At 32.3% G+C, this 15,866-nt stretch overlaps 1 protein-coding gene, 1 long non-coding RNA gene and 1 other non-coding gene across 9 annotated transcripts in view; 2 read left to right on the top strand and 1 right to left on the bottom strand.

Annotated features, from left to right (window-relative positions):
• Positions 1-15,866, bottom strand: part of LOC145965479 (uncharacterized) — a 178,054-nt gene that overhangs the window by 73,173 nt on the left and 89,015 nt on the right. The window contains exon 6 of one of the 6 annotated variants that reach the window (XR_014436727.1): positions 6,443-7,294. The exons of 3 other annotated variants lie outside the window; for them this stretch is intronic. This is a non-coding gene — a long non-coding RNA (uncharacterized LOC145965479). Of the gene's footprint in view, positions 1-6,442; positions 7,295-10,621; positions 11,000-15,736; positions 15,756-15,866 lie in introns of those variants that run through there. 2 more of the 6 variants (XR_014436729.1, XR_014436728.1) reach the window with 2 other exon arrangements.
• Positions 1-15,866, top strand: part of LOC145965473 (uncharacterized) — a 120,246-nt gene that overhangs the window by 29,526 nt on the left and 74,854 nt on the right. The window lies entirely within an intron of this gene.
• On the top strand, positions 12,856-12,928 carry Trnak-cuu (transfer RNA lysine (anticodon CUU)). The gene has a single exon. It is a non-coding gene; the product is annotated as a tRNA-Lys (tRNA).

Raw genomic sequence — 15,866 nt, 5'->3', positions numbered from 1 at the left:
AAGACGGTGCTCTCCCTGCACGATATACACGCGTCTCGCACCGTCACACTTCAACGGAATAAATTTACATGCGCCGTGGCTCGATAAGCCCCGCCAACCGCGAGAATTTTGGCGTGATGCAAGCTTAAAAGAGAAAGGAAAATTTGATAAAGAGGGTTTTGCTCGAAGAAAAAGGTCTATCTTTGTTTTTTTAAAAATGAGTAAGTAAAAAATGATGCTAGTCGTTTAAAATCCAAAGTTTAGAAGCTAAAAATTGGATAGAGAATATAATGTAATGGTTTCGTTTCATTTTATATATATTTTATGATCTAGCTTTCCAATGATTGGTATGTGTCTATTTGTTGATGAAATATATTGTCTATAAAAAGAAATTAAACAAAATATACTTTTCTCTTCTTCCTTGAAATGTTTTTCAATATAACTAATTGAATATAAAGAGATTGTTATAAATAGCTAAAAATTTTGCAGATCAATTTAATAAATGCAAATCGTGTGTCCATTACATTTATTGTTTGTTTACTTAATAATAATTGCAATTTGATAGTCTCATTAGTCTCTTAATTATCTCATATTATAAAAAAAGTAATTATTAATAACTGCTGTTTCATATAAAATAAATGTCGGTAAACTATTTGTGAGAATAAATTTAGATAATCATCTTGGATGCATTCGCGCTTAATAATATATTCAGTGCTCGAATTAAAATGCTGAAAAAATCCAAATCGCGAAAAGTTGCACATCCTGATTTGGCGTAGCACGGTGAATCCTTACCAGCGGTCTCACAAAAGTGAAACCCACTATGCGATCACGTCTTTATTTAATTAGCAGAGACATCGGCCAGATTCTTATCGTTATCGATACCGAACACGCGTCGTTGTGCGAATTTACGTCAATTGCTAATTAAATATGTATAATTGCATGCACGTGCATTTAATATCACGGTTAATGTGCCATGTTCCTCTAATTGAAAAGAGAATATTTTTTTATATCGCGATGGAATATCAATTATAAAAAAATATAATGTTTTTTATTAAAATTTTACAAATGTAATTTTGTATATTTCCCTAAAATTAATTTATTTACAAAATCATTAAATTGATTTTATTATTTAATAATATTTATTATTTAAATTAATTTTTCTTTTCGCGAAAAATTTGCTAATATCAATCTGCGGTTTCGTGCAGGCTTTTTCTTTTGATGAAAACATATTTAGGTGCAAAAAATTATAGCAGATGTAAGATTAATGCGCGAAGAGGCTACATAGCGCAAGTCTCATTCGTCGTGAGTAAATATCATGCGAGATAGTAGTTTTGCATTTTAATATTTAAGGCGGAGAAAACGGACCGATGTCGAGGTACTTTACGATCCTATCATGTCACAGGGCGCACAGCATCCCCTACGCACATAACTTTCACTAATATCCGAGATCGTGTATGTCCCCCACTGTTTCTTCGTCCCATCTAACTCAAAAATCATCATCTTGAACCCAAGAACGAAAACATGACTTTTCATAATGTGAACGATAATTTAGACCGTCTCAGACTTAAGCTTTCTTTTATATAAAAGAAGAAGAAATAAGAGATTTTTCATATGAGATAATAAAATAAAATAATTATTAGAATTCTCAGCGGATTTAAATTTGCGTTAAAAAATTTAGATTAGCAGAATTATACAATTATTTCAAAATAATTTCTTTTTTAAATTATAAAGAGATTTTATATAATATTTTAAGTCTCTTTAAACATACTAAGAAAATATATTAATAAAAATTATATTAAGAAAAATTTTATACGAATAATAAGCATGAGAACATGTTTAAAGCTGGAAGACCTTCGATAAATTGAATTATCAAGTAACTGCGATTCAGTTTATAAGAAGACATTCTTCGCATGTATCGCTCGTTTATCTAACATTAATTTAAACGTTCGATAGGTTTGGATCGCATTCCGATGGATAAGAAACTTGCATTTGCATGCATTTGCGGAATATTGTCTTATGATGTGTAAGAATATCTGATTTGAAAGTGTTTAAGAAAGAGAGAGAAAAATGACCTTACTTTTATTTCATCCATAAAGTAAATAAATAGTATATTAACTTATATATTATCAATGCATATATGGCGCAAATTATTTTGTTTGCGAGCAGAGAAATGCGTGATCTCTTAATACTGATTGTATAAAATTATTCAGTTCCATCAAATGGAGCCATTTAATTAAATTTGTAAGACATTGTTAGATATTTTAACATTAAAAGCAAAAATCTTTCCTGTAAATTCATTAATTAACGTTTCTTCTGATTAGTACTGATTTAATGTATGACATATGCCAATTATCTTATTGCTACTCATTAATTTCTACCTCGTGAATCACTTGGCGCGAGAGAACATGTCATCGACGATCATCCCTCTCGATTGCCCTTCTTGCTTCCGCGCGTTGATAATATAAAGGATACCCGCACGATAAATTCGCCGAACGCATTAAGAGGAACGTACAGGCCAGCCAAAAAATAAACCACAATTGATCAATAGCTCTTATGCGTTAACTCACTTTATACAGATGTGAACAATTGCTCGGCCATTCGTTAACTATTGAAAAGTGCACCGGGATCAGCCACACACATATTAAACTATTAATACTCATTATTTCCGCGTATTTAAGCTACGTACATTTTTTATAAGATAAGATAAATTTGATAACAAATTTAATATCTTTTTCTATAAAAGAGAAATCAAATATTCGGTCAAAGCAAAATGAGCTACAAGTATTTAGGTTTATTCACGGAAGCTCGCTTGCAAACAATTTTTCTCGAGGAACTGAACATTGAGCACCCTATACATAGAGTTTAGCTGTGTAGTTGGGATTAACTGACGACCCTAAGAACGTCGCGATGATGGGACCGGCTGGGTTTCACGACGTCTCTCGACCAGATGTCATTACACCCGGTCTAATGCGGTTTCCATTGGATTTAACGCGCGTATGAATTGAACGGGATCAGCTCATTCCGCGGATCGCTATTCTTAGCCGCTGCTCCTCGAGAAGCAAAAGCGCCGACAAGCAACATTGCGCCGTAATTTCGCGCGGTGGATTAAAACGGTGACATAAAAAAATAAAAAAAAAAGGCAAATTGTTGAGGAAGGCGATCCTCGATCGTTGATAGAAGATTGCATGACGTTTTTATAGCGTCATTAAAAATCACTAATGCTGGAATACCAGAAGCTTATCGATGAACGTCGTAATCGCTTTCATGTTGCTGTCTCAAAATTATCGTAAAATTTTTTTAATTTCTGCATAATAGACGTTAATTAAATAAATCAAGAAAACGTTTAAAACACTTCGAACTGATTAAAAATTCATTAAATCATCAAATGTGTTAATTAAAATAAATATATTATGATAAAAAAATGTATAATAGTAATTTTTCATTAAACATTTTGGCATCTGCTATATTTTTTCATTTTTTAATTTTATTCAATTATGATTGGTTTCTATTTTTTAGCTTTAGTTGTCATTTATTAAACAAATTTATTAATAATAAAATTAATTATTGTCATTATTATATATTTTATATAATAAGAAGTTTTATATTATTTCTTAAAATATTCTTTATATTTATAATCTATTGATTGTGATGCGATAAATAATTTATATATATACATAGATACTAAACACCCTTATATAGTATAGCGTATGTTGCTCTTGAGGAATATTGATTTAAGTAAAATGAAAACCTGTTGCGCCGGATATTTTGCTACTTGCAAAATCTTACGCACTTTAGTACATAATTTAACAACATGTAGCGGGGTAATTTTCAACGTACGCACGTACTCGATTTCAATAACCGCCGATCGAATGGCGATAAAATCTCGCTCAAGCGAATGCTCAATGAACATTATTAAAATGCTGACGGACGATTAAATTTGATTTACTTAATCTGCATAAACAAGTTAGAGAGATATAATGGTCAAATTTCCATATTTTATAAGATAATTGAAGAATCTACTTCTATTTATGCCGTTTATAGAGAAAAATCATGATTATTTATCACTGATAGAATCATTTGTATTTTGCACGTGAACGCTTTATTTTTTCGTTTTTTTTAATTAAAAGAGCAGACAGAGGAAGATATTATTGTCTTTATATATTAAGTATCAATCATTTTTATTTTTCTTTGATTATACTTTTGCCAAGACAAATAATTTTATCAATTAATTAATTTATGTTCTCATTATTAAATCAAATAATTTACACATAATCTCTAATCGACACATAATCGACAATTTAATACACTTTTAAAAGAAAAAAATTAATTTTAATAAATTCTAAATTAATTTAGAAGACTTCACGATGTAAATATTAAAATAATGCTCTTAAGCAAAGAAAGCAGAAGTTAATTTAGAAAAAACGAAGCGATTGTTGCCCGAAAAATATGCCAATAACTGAATATAATAATGGAGAGTAATATTAAAGCAATTGTGAAATGCTGCATGTGCGAAATGATTAATCATAAATTAGCGGCTTCAAGATGAAGCGTACAAACGAGGTGGGTGGCTACATGTCTGAAACATGCAAATCGCATGTTACGAGCACTGATGTTGGACGCACTTGACTTTAATAATCGTCGATCGGTTCGCGATAAATCGCCGATCAGTCGGTGAGAATCGAGACAAGGACGCTCTCTCCGGTGTCCAATCAGCGCGAGTTGAGCCTAATTTAGAAACTGCGACGTACAACAACGATCCGCGGCCCGCGGCAACGCAAATTCGGCGGGGCCTGGCTCTCGAAGCGGTCCCGGGTGTACCTAGAAATTACGAGTGTGTATCTCCGAATGCATCTACCTGCAATGGCCTCGCCCTCCAATTTAACGGCGCATCAATTTGTCATTTAAGCCCTCGGACTGTGCCGGGTCCAGCCTCCGCAAAAATGCGCGCCTCGTCTCGCTTATTTAATATCTTTAACCCACGCCCGCATGCGAGTTATCTCGAGGCCTCATTGAACGATGGTAACTTTATTGCGTTCCTCAGTTATGCACATACACATTAAAACTCTTTGAAGTGATAAAAATGTTACTTAATCTTGTGTATTATTAAAATATGCAATATTTTATTTTTATTAATAAGCTGCGTTTTGATGTGTTTATTAAAGTCCAAATTTGTATCATGACTTAATTATTGTACGATTATAAAGGAAATGATTATCATGAATAGCGAGAGCTATAATTATTAAACAGACCGACATTTCGAAAATCAACTTGATCGATAGAGATATATGACTACAAGTTCAGAATACTATGATTCATTGCCGTAGGATGACTATTGCCCTTGCAAATTGGTAGCAACATGCGTCATGATCATTTAAATAAATGCTTATAGTTCTCGAGCATCATTTATCATCAATACCCGCGAAAGACCAACCTGATCGCAGCAATGATGCCTCATATTGCCTCATATTATTATTAATATTTTGTCGTTATTATTACCTCGAGATTCCTTGTTACTTGTTTGACATAAATCTCCGATATGTTCGATCAGTAATCAATCGGCGTCATGTCATAAGGAGTGCTACGCTTAACGAGCGCATCTCGTAATTCTCGCGAGATAAACTTTCCTAACGAATCGTCCCAATAAATCCCAAGTTCAACGGCTCGTCGTTGAAAGAACCCTAAATCCGGCGCAGAGCGTAACGTGCGCTCGCATAAGTCGAGGGGGAAACGTAAGCCGATCGATGGTGGAGGGTGACTCCGTGGCCGGCGCTACGTCGAGAGACCATCGGGTTAGGGACGCGTTCTTTTAATGATGCATTAGTGTCGTGTTTTGACACGAAAGAGCGGTAACCGGCGGAGGTCGCATTCTTCTCTCCGCCTTTTTTCTTTTTGTCCACCGCCGCGAGACCGGCTTTAATTTCACGCGCACGGTCCTCCTTCTTCTCCTGTGCCGCTGCTGCTCCCGATGTCAAGAGCCCGTAGGAAGATTTCGGTGAACCACTTAACGCTCTGGACCACGTAACCTTCAATTAATCAATCTCAGCGCGGACCGTTGAACCGAGATTGTATTTGGACAGCGACGTGATCTCCGCATTGGAATTTACAGGCTCTTAAAAGTCTTTGGAAAATAGAAAACTACTCGTGGAATATAAAATTAAAGCTAAGAAATTAGATATTTATTTTATTTTTATACAATTTTTTTTAAGATTTTTTGAAGCTAATTATATGTATATATAAATAAAAATGATTTTAGCTTGATAGCTTTTCTTTATCAAAGTACGTTAATCTGTTTTCCAAGGATTAACTGCTGTTGAAAATAATTTTAAATAAAAAGAGATTATAAAGATGTCATGCAATATTTAAAATGTAATATTGGAAAATTATTGGAAGAAAGAAAGAAAAATATTTTATAAGACATTCGCGTTTTCTTAATGAAGCAGTAATAAATTTCAAGGTACCGAACAAAGCAAAATACTGCAGACGAGGAGATTAGTATCGAAAACAACATATCGTGGAAAGAAAACATTAAGAGAGATATTTTTATCGCGTATCATATATTTAACGTTAAACGTATTAAATACACTGTTCAGTTCAGAACTCAATCAAAGATCGTTCGATTACCTGTTACAGAGATTATGCCAGTAAGCGGACGGACTTACGAGCGTTGATCCGAGAAATCGGTGTACATGATCCTTATCGACGAACTGCATCTATCGTCCTCGAAAAATCGGGCTCGATGCACATCGTGAGGCGCCCTACGGCTTACCATGTCTCTCTCTCTTTGTTTTCCTGCAATCTTCCCCCGAAAAGAGTTTACAGACACCCGAGAAGCACACCTAGCGTGTCCCGACAATAGACACACAGGGGCATTTATAATGAGTGGGTCGGATGAGCGTTTTATTTTCTCCTCCCTTCTCGCCCTTCGACCTCCTTTTCCCTCTTTCTTTCGTCCTCTCCCATCTCTTCCTGAAACTAATACGTGAGCTCGGTCCCGAACGTGCTATCTTTGCATACATTAATCACAGACGAAGGGGTTGGCACGGGAATTGTTTCTTCGTAGCGATCGTATGGGTCACTCCCCTTCGGCGACTTCGGAGTTCTGATGCCCTTTTATCCTGGGAAATTCTATACCTATCCCGGAATGCCGAATTGAACCGCATTTAGAGGCGACTGGGGCGATATTCTTCCAGATTTTAAGATCCGAGAGACTGATTTTATCTGACGCAAGACATTTTTGTAGATTCGAAGATCGGCAGGATTTCGTATTGATCCGGAAAAAATTGTGGAGAAAATGTGTGTGTCGTGTGTAACTAAACTGCAAATAAAGAAATTCTTAAAAGTTTCTATTTATCAATATGTGTATATAATATTAAATTTACTATAGTATTTATCATCAGAAATATTCAAAAAAATATTTAAAAGATACAAATTTATTAAAGTGCAAAAAATCCTGCACTCTATCCGCACATGTCAATTTATAACTCTATACATACTTTATTATACTTTCAGAACTGTTCGTTATCCAGTCAATTCAAATGAAACGAGGACGAGAACCAATAACGAGATATAATTTAAATCCCGAAAAGCTAATTCGGAAATTCTTGCGCCACCCGCGGTCATAACGACACAGTGTTAGCCGGTCAACCCGATTGACCGATCGGTTTCATCCATCATAGGTCGCGAGGGAAGCCGAGGACCGAACAATATCTGATTTCGACCTGTGTGGCGTTTATGGGACACGTTGGGTATCCGAGCTTCCCGGGGACTCGAGGACTGGTGGTGTAGAACCGAGGCCACCCCTTTTAGGATCTTTTCAAAGGCGCGCGACAACCTGCTTCTTTATGACACCCCGGTTCTATTCAATAGGATCGACTCGTGCGTAACAGTGTAAACTCGCATACGCAAGCTGGATATAATCAAATTAATTTTGTGACTTGTCAGAGCAATTGACACGTGGCACGTTCTTCTAAAAACTTCATATTTCTTAAAGAGGTTAAATACTTAGTAAAAGAAAGAAAAAATTAATAAAAAAATAAAATAAAATTTAAAAATATCAAATAAAATAGAATTAAAAAAATAATAATTTAAATAAAATAAATAATATAATATAATAATAAGATAATTTTAATAAAATAAAAATTTCGTGATTTCTTCTTACGCGCAAAGCATGCAGATTTCAAGAAATATTTTGTGTTATATATGTTCTTTGTTAGAAAATATTTGTATTATGTATGTGAAACATTTTTCTCGGAAACGTATTGCGACAAACTTACGAAAAAAGAAACACGCGAGAAAAAAAATATTCAAGATGGATTCGTGCTACGGGCGTTTGATCATTTTGAAATGATGATTTCCAAGTAGCACCACAATCGCGTAAATCGAGCCGAAGCACGAAGCCCTCCCATTATGATGACCATAATTAAGGGTCGATAACCATAAAGCATTGATCTGCGATGCGTGATCTTAACTATTAATGGCTTTATTCCAGAATCGGGAATGCACATCGCGCATGAAAGAGAAATTTAAGGGTGAATTAAGGATTATACGCGGGATCGGCATAATTATCTAAAGTGATCATAAACAATCGATACGAACGACACGAAAAGGCCATAAGAGAGAGTTATTTCTTACACGCGAGGTCACTAAAATTGCGAAATTTGTCTCCGATAAATACAAACTCTACTATAAATATCTGCATGAATCTTTATTGCATAATTCGCGGCACAAATTTTTCTTTTATTTGTTTTTTTTTTAAGTTTCATTTTTTTCACACTATGCATTAAGACATAAATTATCCTCGTTTCCCTCTTTTTAATAATTGCCGATGTTTAATCGAAGCACACGCTTAAAATTCCATAGATCTTATCTTACATCAGTCAATAATAAGAAATTGCCTCATCTTCGCTTTATAATCCTTATAGCGATATGCAAATTCGAGGAAGAACCTGAACAGATAATGAATTGCTTTCTCTAAAAGCTTTTGACACGTACATCGATCAGAAAACGAAAGTAGCACAAGTGACACTCAGAGAAGTTATCAAAAAATCCTGTTAACGAGAACGTGTAAATAGTACAGATCACTCAAAGCAGTTTGTAAGAAATTCTAATTAAAAATAGAAATTTTGATAAAAAGATTCATAAAAATATGTTACTATATTAAACAATAAAATATTCGAGCGTAGATTCTCTCTCTCTCTCTCTCTCTCTCTCTCTCTCTCTCTCTCTGTACATGTTTTAATTTATAAAATTTCCAGTAAGGAAATTAATTTATTTAGATAAAAGGTAAAAAGATATTACTTTATGTAAAAAGTAAGAAATTACTTTACATAAAAAAAATTGTACTAAATTACACTTTTTTCTAAAGGTGTATCCACAGGTACTGAAACGTCTAAAGACACGTGAACGAAAGTGGCCGTAAAACATTGGATCGTTTAAATTGTGCCGGGATATTTGCCTTGTGTAGGAAACGGGGCCGACGGTCCCTTATCAAAAAAATCAGGCGAGGATAATCAGTTAAGGGGTTAATCTTCTTACTCGGGCATGCATGCCCCGTTCCGACTTCAAAGTCGCGCAGGTGAACCGACCGCGTAATCACTGTTATTACGATAATCGTTTATTACGAGCGAATAGAAATAAAAATCGCGCCTGGAGCACATTGAATTACGCTCATCCACCTCGCTCTTACGTACATACGCTTACCCCTACGTAGTCTACGTCTATACGAAGGAACTTTTAACCACTTACGGCAAGAAGCCCTCGGCAACCGTTCACGAAGGGCGCCTCTTTTTATCTTTCTCGGATTGCACCCTGCTTGTCTTCCTCGTTTAATCAGGATTTTCAATCAACAACAACGCTTATCCAGCGTCTGGAAACAATGTCTGGTATGCTTAGTGATAGTATATGATTCATATGAACTTGCGAAAGCGAAATTACTTTATTAAAAACGTGATCATGAAATTTCTTCAAAATTCGGATAATGAAAATATTTTTAATGAGCAATCCAAGATGTACTTTTATGATATAATCTAATTTCATCGAAATATGTAAAACTATTTAAAATTATTTAATCAATATATTTGCTCATTTTTTTAATTTTTAAAATAAATTCATCATGGAAAATTCATAAAAATCTAATTAAAAATAACTGACATAATTGTTAAAATTATCATTCAATAATCCGCAATTTACGCATAAATATATTAATATGCATGGGTCGATATTAATATGCATGCGTGTTACATTAAGAAAATTTTATTGCCAGCTCGTCGCTACTGCATTTATCTTTATCTTGTGAAAATAAGTCCTAATTACAAATGCTGAAAAATAGATTTATTAGTGCGCGTGCATTACGTTGAATATGCATCGCTACATCACCATCTAATTATGAAAACTCACAAACATATATTGCTTCTTTTTATTAAAAAACTATAAGAAAAGCGCATAACCTCAAGAGCAATACATAATGTCATGTTATTTTGTACTTATTTATTAAATGTATTTATTCTGTTATTTACGATATATATTATGCTTTGTTAGATTTATATCAGTATGAGTAATCAATATATTTAGAAATACAGTGAATTAATTATCATAAAGATATAGAAATATCTCAAATAGAATTTTATTTAAAACGTTATTTATTTACGTGCATGTTGTCGATGTCGTAAAATATTAATAAAAATATCATAGGCTTCTCTAATTCTAAGCTATCGATTACAAAGCAGGGTATGCCTAGTGAACGAAATACCCACAAAATGCCCACCGGCTCAAATTATCCTTCGATTATATATATTCGCATCCGGGGGATGAGTAGAACACCCACCCCATCGCCTCCATTGCACACACACACACACACACACACACACACACACATGCATATTGATGTTTTCTTTTTGTTGCATTTTATTTCGACCTTGCTCTCCTCTTCTATCATATTCCCTCATTCTCTTCGTCTATCTCTTTCTCGACTCGCTCGTCCATCCTCTCCTATAAACCGCGTACGACGGCGTCGTGTCTTCGGCTGGAAATCAGGGATGCGATAAGCAAACACTCTCTATACCCGCGCACCGCTCTATTATTAAACTATAAAATCCCGGCACCCTTCATTGGCGCAGAAGCCCTCGTGAACGTCACTGAATTATTCTCGCCGGAAAAACGATTGCGCGAAAACTGTGGACGAGATTTAATTAACACTTAGCACTCCCATAAAACTTGATCGTAAAGGTTTATAGCTGTACAGCACACTTGTACAAAAACTGCTTGTATACGGTTTGCGTCGCTCGTTTGTGCGATTAATACCTTTCGACTAATGTCGTAAGAATTTATTTAGAATTAAATTTATTAAATTTAAAATTACGCACATTGGAAATTTTTTATATTTACAATATTTTGCGAAATCTTGTGTGTATATCTCTCAACTATTCTTGAATTATAAATTATCGTTTTATTTATTATTATATTTATTATTTTATTTATTATTATATTTATTATATTTATTATTATATTTATTATTTTATTTATTATTATATTTTATTTATATTTTATTTATTTTTTTTGCTTGTAATTGTTCTAAGCATATGACATATGTAATATATATATATATATATATATATATATATATATATATATATATATATATATATATACATTATAACTTAATTTACAAGAATAGTTGAAAAATATACACTCAAGATTTCACAAAATATTTTAAATATAAAAAATTATAATAATTATATTAATAGTATATAATATATTTAAAAATTATAATTATACATATGAATATGTTAAAAAGATTGAGTCGAAAGATATTTTTACAAGTGGAACCAGTTGTGTATTAACATTTCATTTGCATAAATTGGGTACCACGCCATTGCATTTGTCTGTCCCCCTCGTGACTTATTCTTTTGCTGCGGCCTGATCATGCCCTTGTATTCGAACGTCCGTTAGCGCCGATGATTATAATATCATCCCAGCGAAAAACCCTCGGGCTCGTTATAATGTATAAATACAAAAGCAATGACGCCCCTCTAATTAAATGGTCGCGTAGAATGATCTGTCGAAAGAAAACGCGACACATAGAAATATATATTCTATATCTCGGAAAATTCGTATAAGCGACTGATTCTCGTACATTTTCGATGCATCACGAATTTTTCGAAAACAAAATATTCTTTTGTGACATAAATGAATCATTAAAAACAACATATTTGTGTCCCATCTAGAAATTGAATGGTAATGATTATTTGATTTATTTAATATTTAGATTTATATATAATTTATCATTTATTTAATGGTATTAAATATATTAAATGTTAAAATATTTTATATAATGTTAAATTGATTAATTAATTCTATGAAATAATAGATTACTGTTGCAAATACGATTTATGATATCTGTAGCATTATTAGCACGATTTTTCAGATATTAGTAAATCGATAATTCTGCTGTGAGTCAACCCATATTTCAATGATATTTTATTCTGGAGATAAAGAAATAGGTTTTGATAATAAACTCTGGTCGATTAATTAACAGCTTGACAGATCATATCTTTAAAAATAGATGTGTTCAATAAGAGATATCTCTCGTCATCACAGATAATTATACGATAACAATCCTATGATAACTATTCCATATCCTATTTATAGATATGTATAATAATTTTATAGATAATAATATCGATCGATTGGATTTCATATTCAGCCCATTTCATGTTCAATATTTATGGTTTGTAAGAGAATTTATTTCTATGCTGCTTTTATCACTAAGTTATTCAAGCTCTTAAGATGTAATATCTAGATTTTGATATAGATAAGACTTGATAATTTATCTTAAATTTATTTTGTTAATAAACTTGCTTTTGTAACCAGGTGTAACAAGCCCGGCTAGCTCAGTCGGTAGAGCATGAGACTCTTAATCTCAGGGTCGTGGGTTCGAGCCCCACGTTGGGCGAATTACTTTTGCTTCCGAGTTCCATCATATCTATATACGAGCTTAAAATGTATTGTACTTTATCTAGTAGAGAACCTGGACAAGAGGTTTTTTCCATAATTTACATGCTCTTATGCACATAAATTAGTTGTATCATTTTGTAAATATTAGAGGGAGAGTGTGGTATCTTTTCAACAATATCATGCCCAAGATAAAACCTACTCAGAGCTACTTTTTTTAATAACTTTCAGCTTCCCAATGTTAAATTTTTGTGATTAAACTATAATCTGAAATTTTATCAGCTGAAATTTACTTGAAACTTTTCGTGTTTTATATCTCAACATAATTTGTACGCGGAAGTATTGTTTGTACGTCCTAATATGATTTTAAGAACAACACGTGTCTGTCGTTTTAGCTCTGTCTAAGATTGATAAATAAATAAATTTATTGCACTATATTTCACTTATCTCTCCATTTCATTTACCTATCTCTCCTCTCCCCCATACAGCATCCAGACTGGCTTTCATTGGTATTTGCGCAGCTGCGATCAATGACTTTCTAGAGAGCAACAGCAATCATTAATACTTATTAAGAGAACAAAAAATTGCGCTATCTATCTATTAGTGTTTGATATAACATTCAATTCTCGCTATTATGCATATATTATGTAAAAAGATTTACATGGTTCATCTTAATTTTATCTGACATATAAATTGCAACTTAATAAATTCTAATAATCGTCACTTTCACATATCATTCTAAGCTAATAAGCATGAATTTGTGCGACAAAAGTCTCGAAGAGGTTTTTTTTTAATATGCCCAGTCTACAGTAAGTTATTAGTCGTTAGTCGTAAACAAATTGACAATCACAGTCGATTATTTTTTAAATTTGCGACTTTCGAAACTCTTGCATTTTTCAAGTTTTTACAGAAATTTTATCTATCATTTTTCTAAATTGTTCTAGGAACAAGGAAAACGCATATCAATGTATCACTTAGTCTCTGATAATTTTTTTAAAGAATTCTTGACAGAATTAAAGAATTTTTTTATTGTTCAATTTACCTTTGAAAGATTTGTCAAATCCATACATTTTTATGAGTAACTCGATATCATTAACTTCAAATTCCCATGATGCTTAACTTATTTAGAAACAATTAAGAAATCAATTGCACGAATATTTCTTATGTATTTATAATAAAATTTTTATGATTTCTTCGTAAATTTTCTTGTCCAATCGGCAAACATATTTCATTTTTTTAATAAAGTCAATATTAAATGTCCTGTCAATTAAACGATTTAAAATTAAAGAGGAACTTAATGGAAATTAAAAGAGAAGCGTAGAGTAAAATTATTTATTATATCTATTATTTATGTGTATATATGTGTCATTATTCTTGTACTTTTATTTGCCGCTTTATTTCGATTTAAAAAAAATGTGCTCCAATGTTGAGGAAACGCTATGTGATATTTAAAATGTCAGAATAGAGATGGAAAAATGTTAGTGTCTTAATCTTCGATATATTTCTTGGAAAATTTTCTGTCGCAGGTCACTTGGGGCTCGTTTATTTCATTTTTTCCGCTATTTGGACGCCTTTCGTATCTTCTCGTATTTATGAGCAATGGTAAGAACGATTTCAAATGACTTACCGCGTCGTGTTCAAAGCCTAACAACTGAATCGCAAAGCGACTAATTGTGTAATCGGACCACCAGAATAGAAAGCTCTCCCTCTTTCTATCCCCCAAAAAAACACTGTTTCTCGAGATATCTCAGATACATAAAAATCTATAAAATATTTCAGATACCGATATAATAATTTAATAATAATTAATAATAATTTAATAATTTAATACAAAAAATAAAATTTAGTAAATTTAATTAAAATTTTAAAATAAAAAAAATATTAAAAGTTTATAAATAAACTTTTTATTTTAAAATTTTTATTAAATTTACTAAATTTTATTTTTTTTATTAAATTATTATATTATTAAATTATTAAATTATACCTAATATGGACAAAATGAATTGGAAAAACTATCTCAATAAGTATCAATAATTTCAAGATCATTAAACATTTTTTTATAAATCAAAGATGCAAATAGGTAACAAAATCCTGTGTTTTGTATCTCTTGTATTATATAATATAAAATATTTTAAAAGTTATTGAGTGAACTGGAATTTTATTGCCACATATACAGGTATGTTAAATATATGTGTATGTTAAAAAATAAAAAATCGCAATAAATCATGATGACGAAATTCTTTTACGAATATCGGAAGAACTTTGATTCTAGTTTAATCATGAATCTACGAGAACATCTAGTCATTCTGATGGCTTACACTTTATATTCCCGTCTTCCGATATTTTCAGGCATATCATGCACACGAAGAACATATAACCACTGTAACTATAAATGTACCGAAAAAATTGTATTCTTGAAATGTATACTTTATAAGTCCTTTCAATAAATATTCTTAATGAATAAGAATATATTCTTAATTTGCGACTTTTGCGCCGCAACTCAAATATTAAATAATAAAAAAGCATCCTATTAAATATATATTTTTATCTGTTAAGAATATTTAGTAAGAATATTTAATATAAGAATATCTCTTTAGAAAATTTTCCTCTTAAATTAAGAGGATCCTCTTGGCGCTTATTTAATAAAATATATTATAAAGATAAGTGACATATTCTTAAGATGAGAATACAATTTTTTCAGTGTGTAGAAGACGTGAGCATTGGAAATGCGTTCATCGCATTACATGGTTAGAGGTTTCTCTCCATTCTCTTCCGATGTAACGAACAAGCACAAATAAATCCACTTCTGGAATGCGTCGACAGGTTTCCTTCGAATAAGAAAAGAATTGATATATATCGGATCGATCTGTCAATCGAGTGCGAGCTTTCACGCGAAGCAATTTAATTTAACATAAGTCATAAGTCACTTTGATAGCCTG

This window comes from Camponotus vicinus, unplaced genomic scaffold (assembly GCF_025532165.1).
Source record: "Camponotus vicinus isolate PSW18456_S1 unplaced genomic scaffold, iyCamVici1.0 SCAF_14, whole genome shotgun sequence".
Classification (NCBI taxonomy): domain Eukaryota; kingdom Metazoa; phylum Arthropoda; class Insecta; order Hymenoptera; family Formicidae; genus Camponotus; species Camponotus vicinus.
The sequence above is the reverse complement of the archived record's forward strand: the minus strand, read 5'-3'. Positions and strand labels throughout refer to the sequence as shown.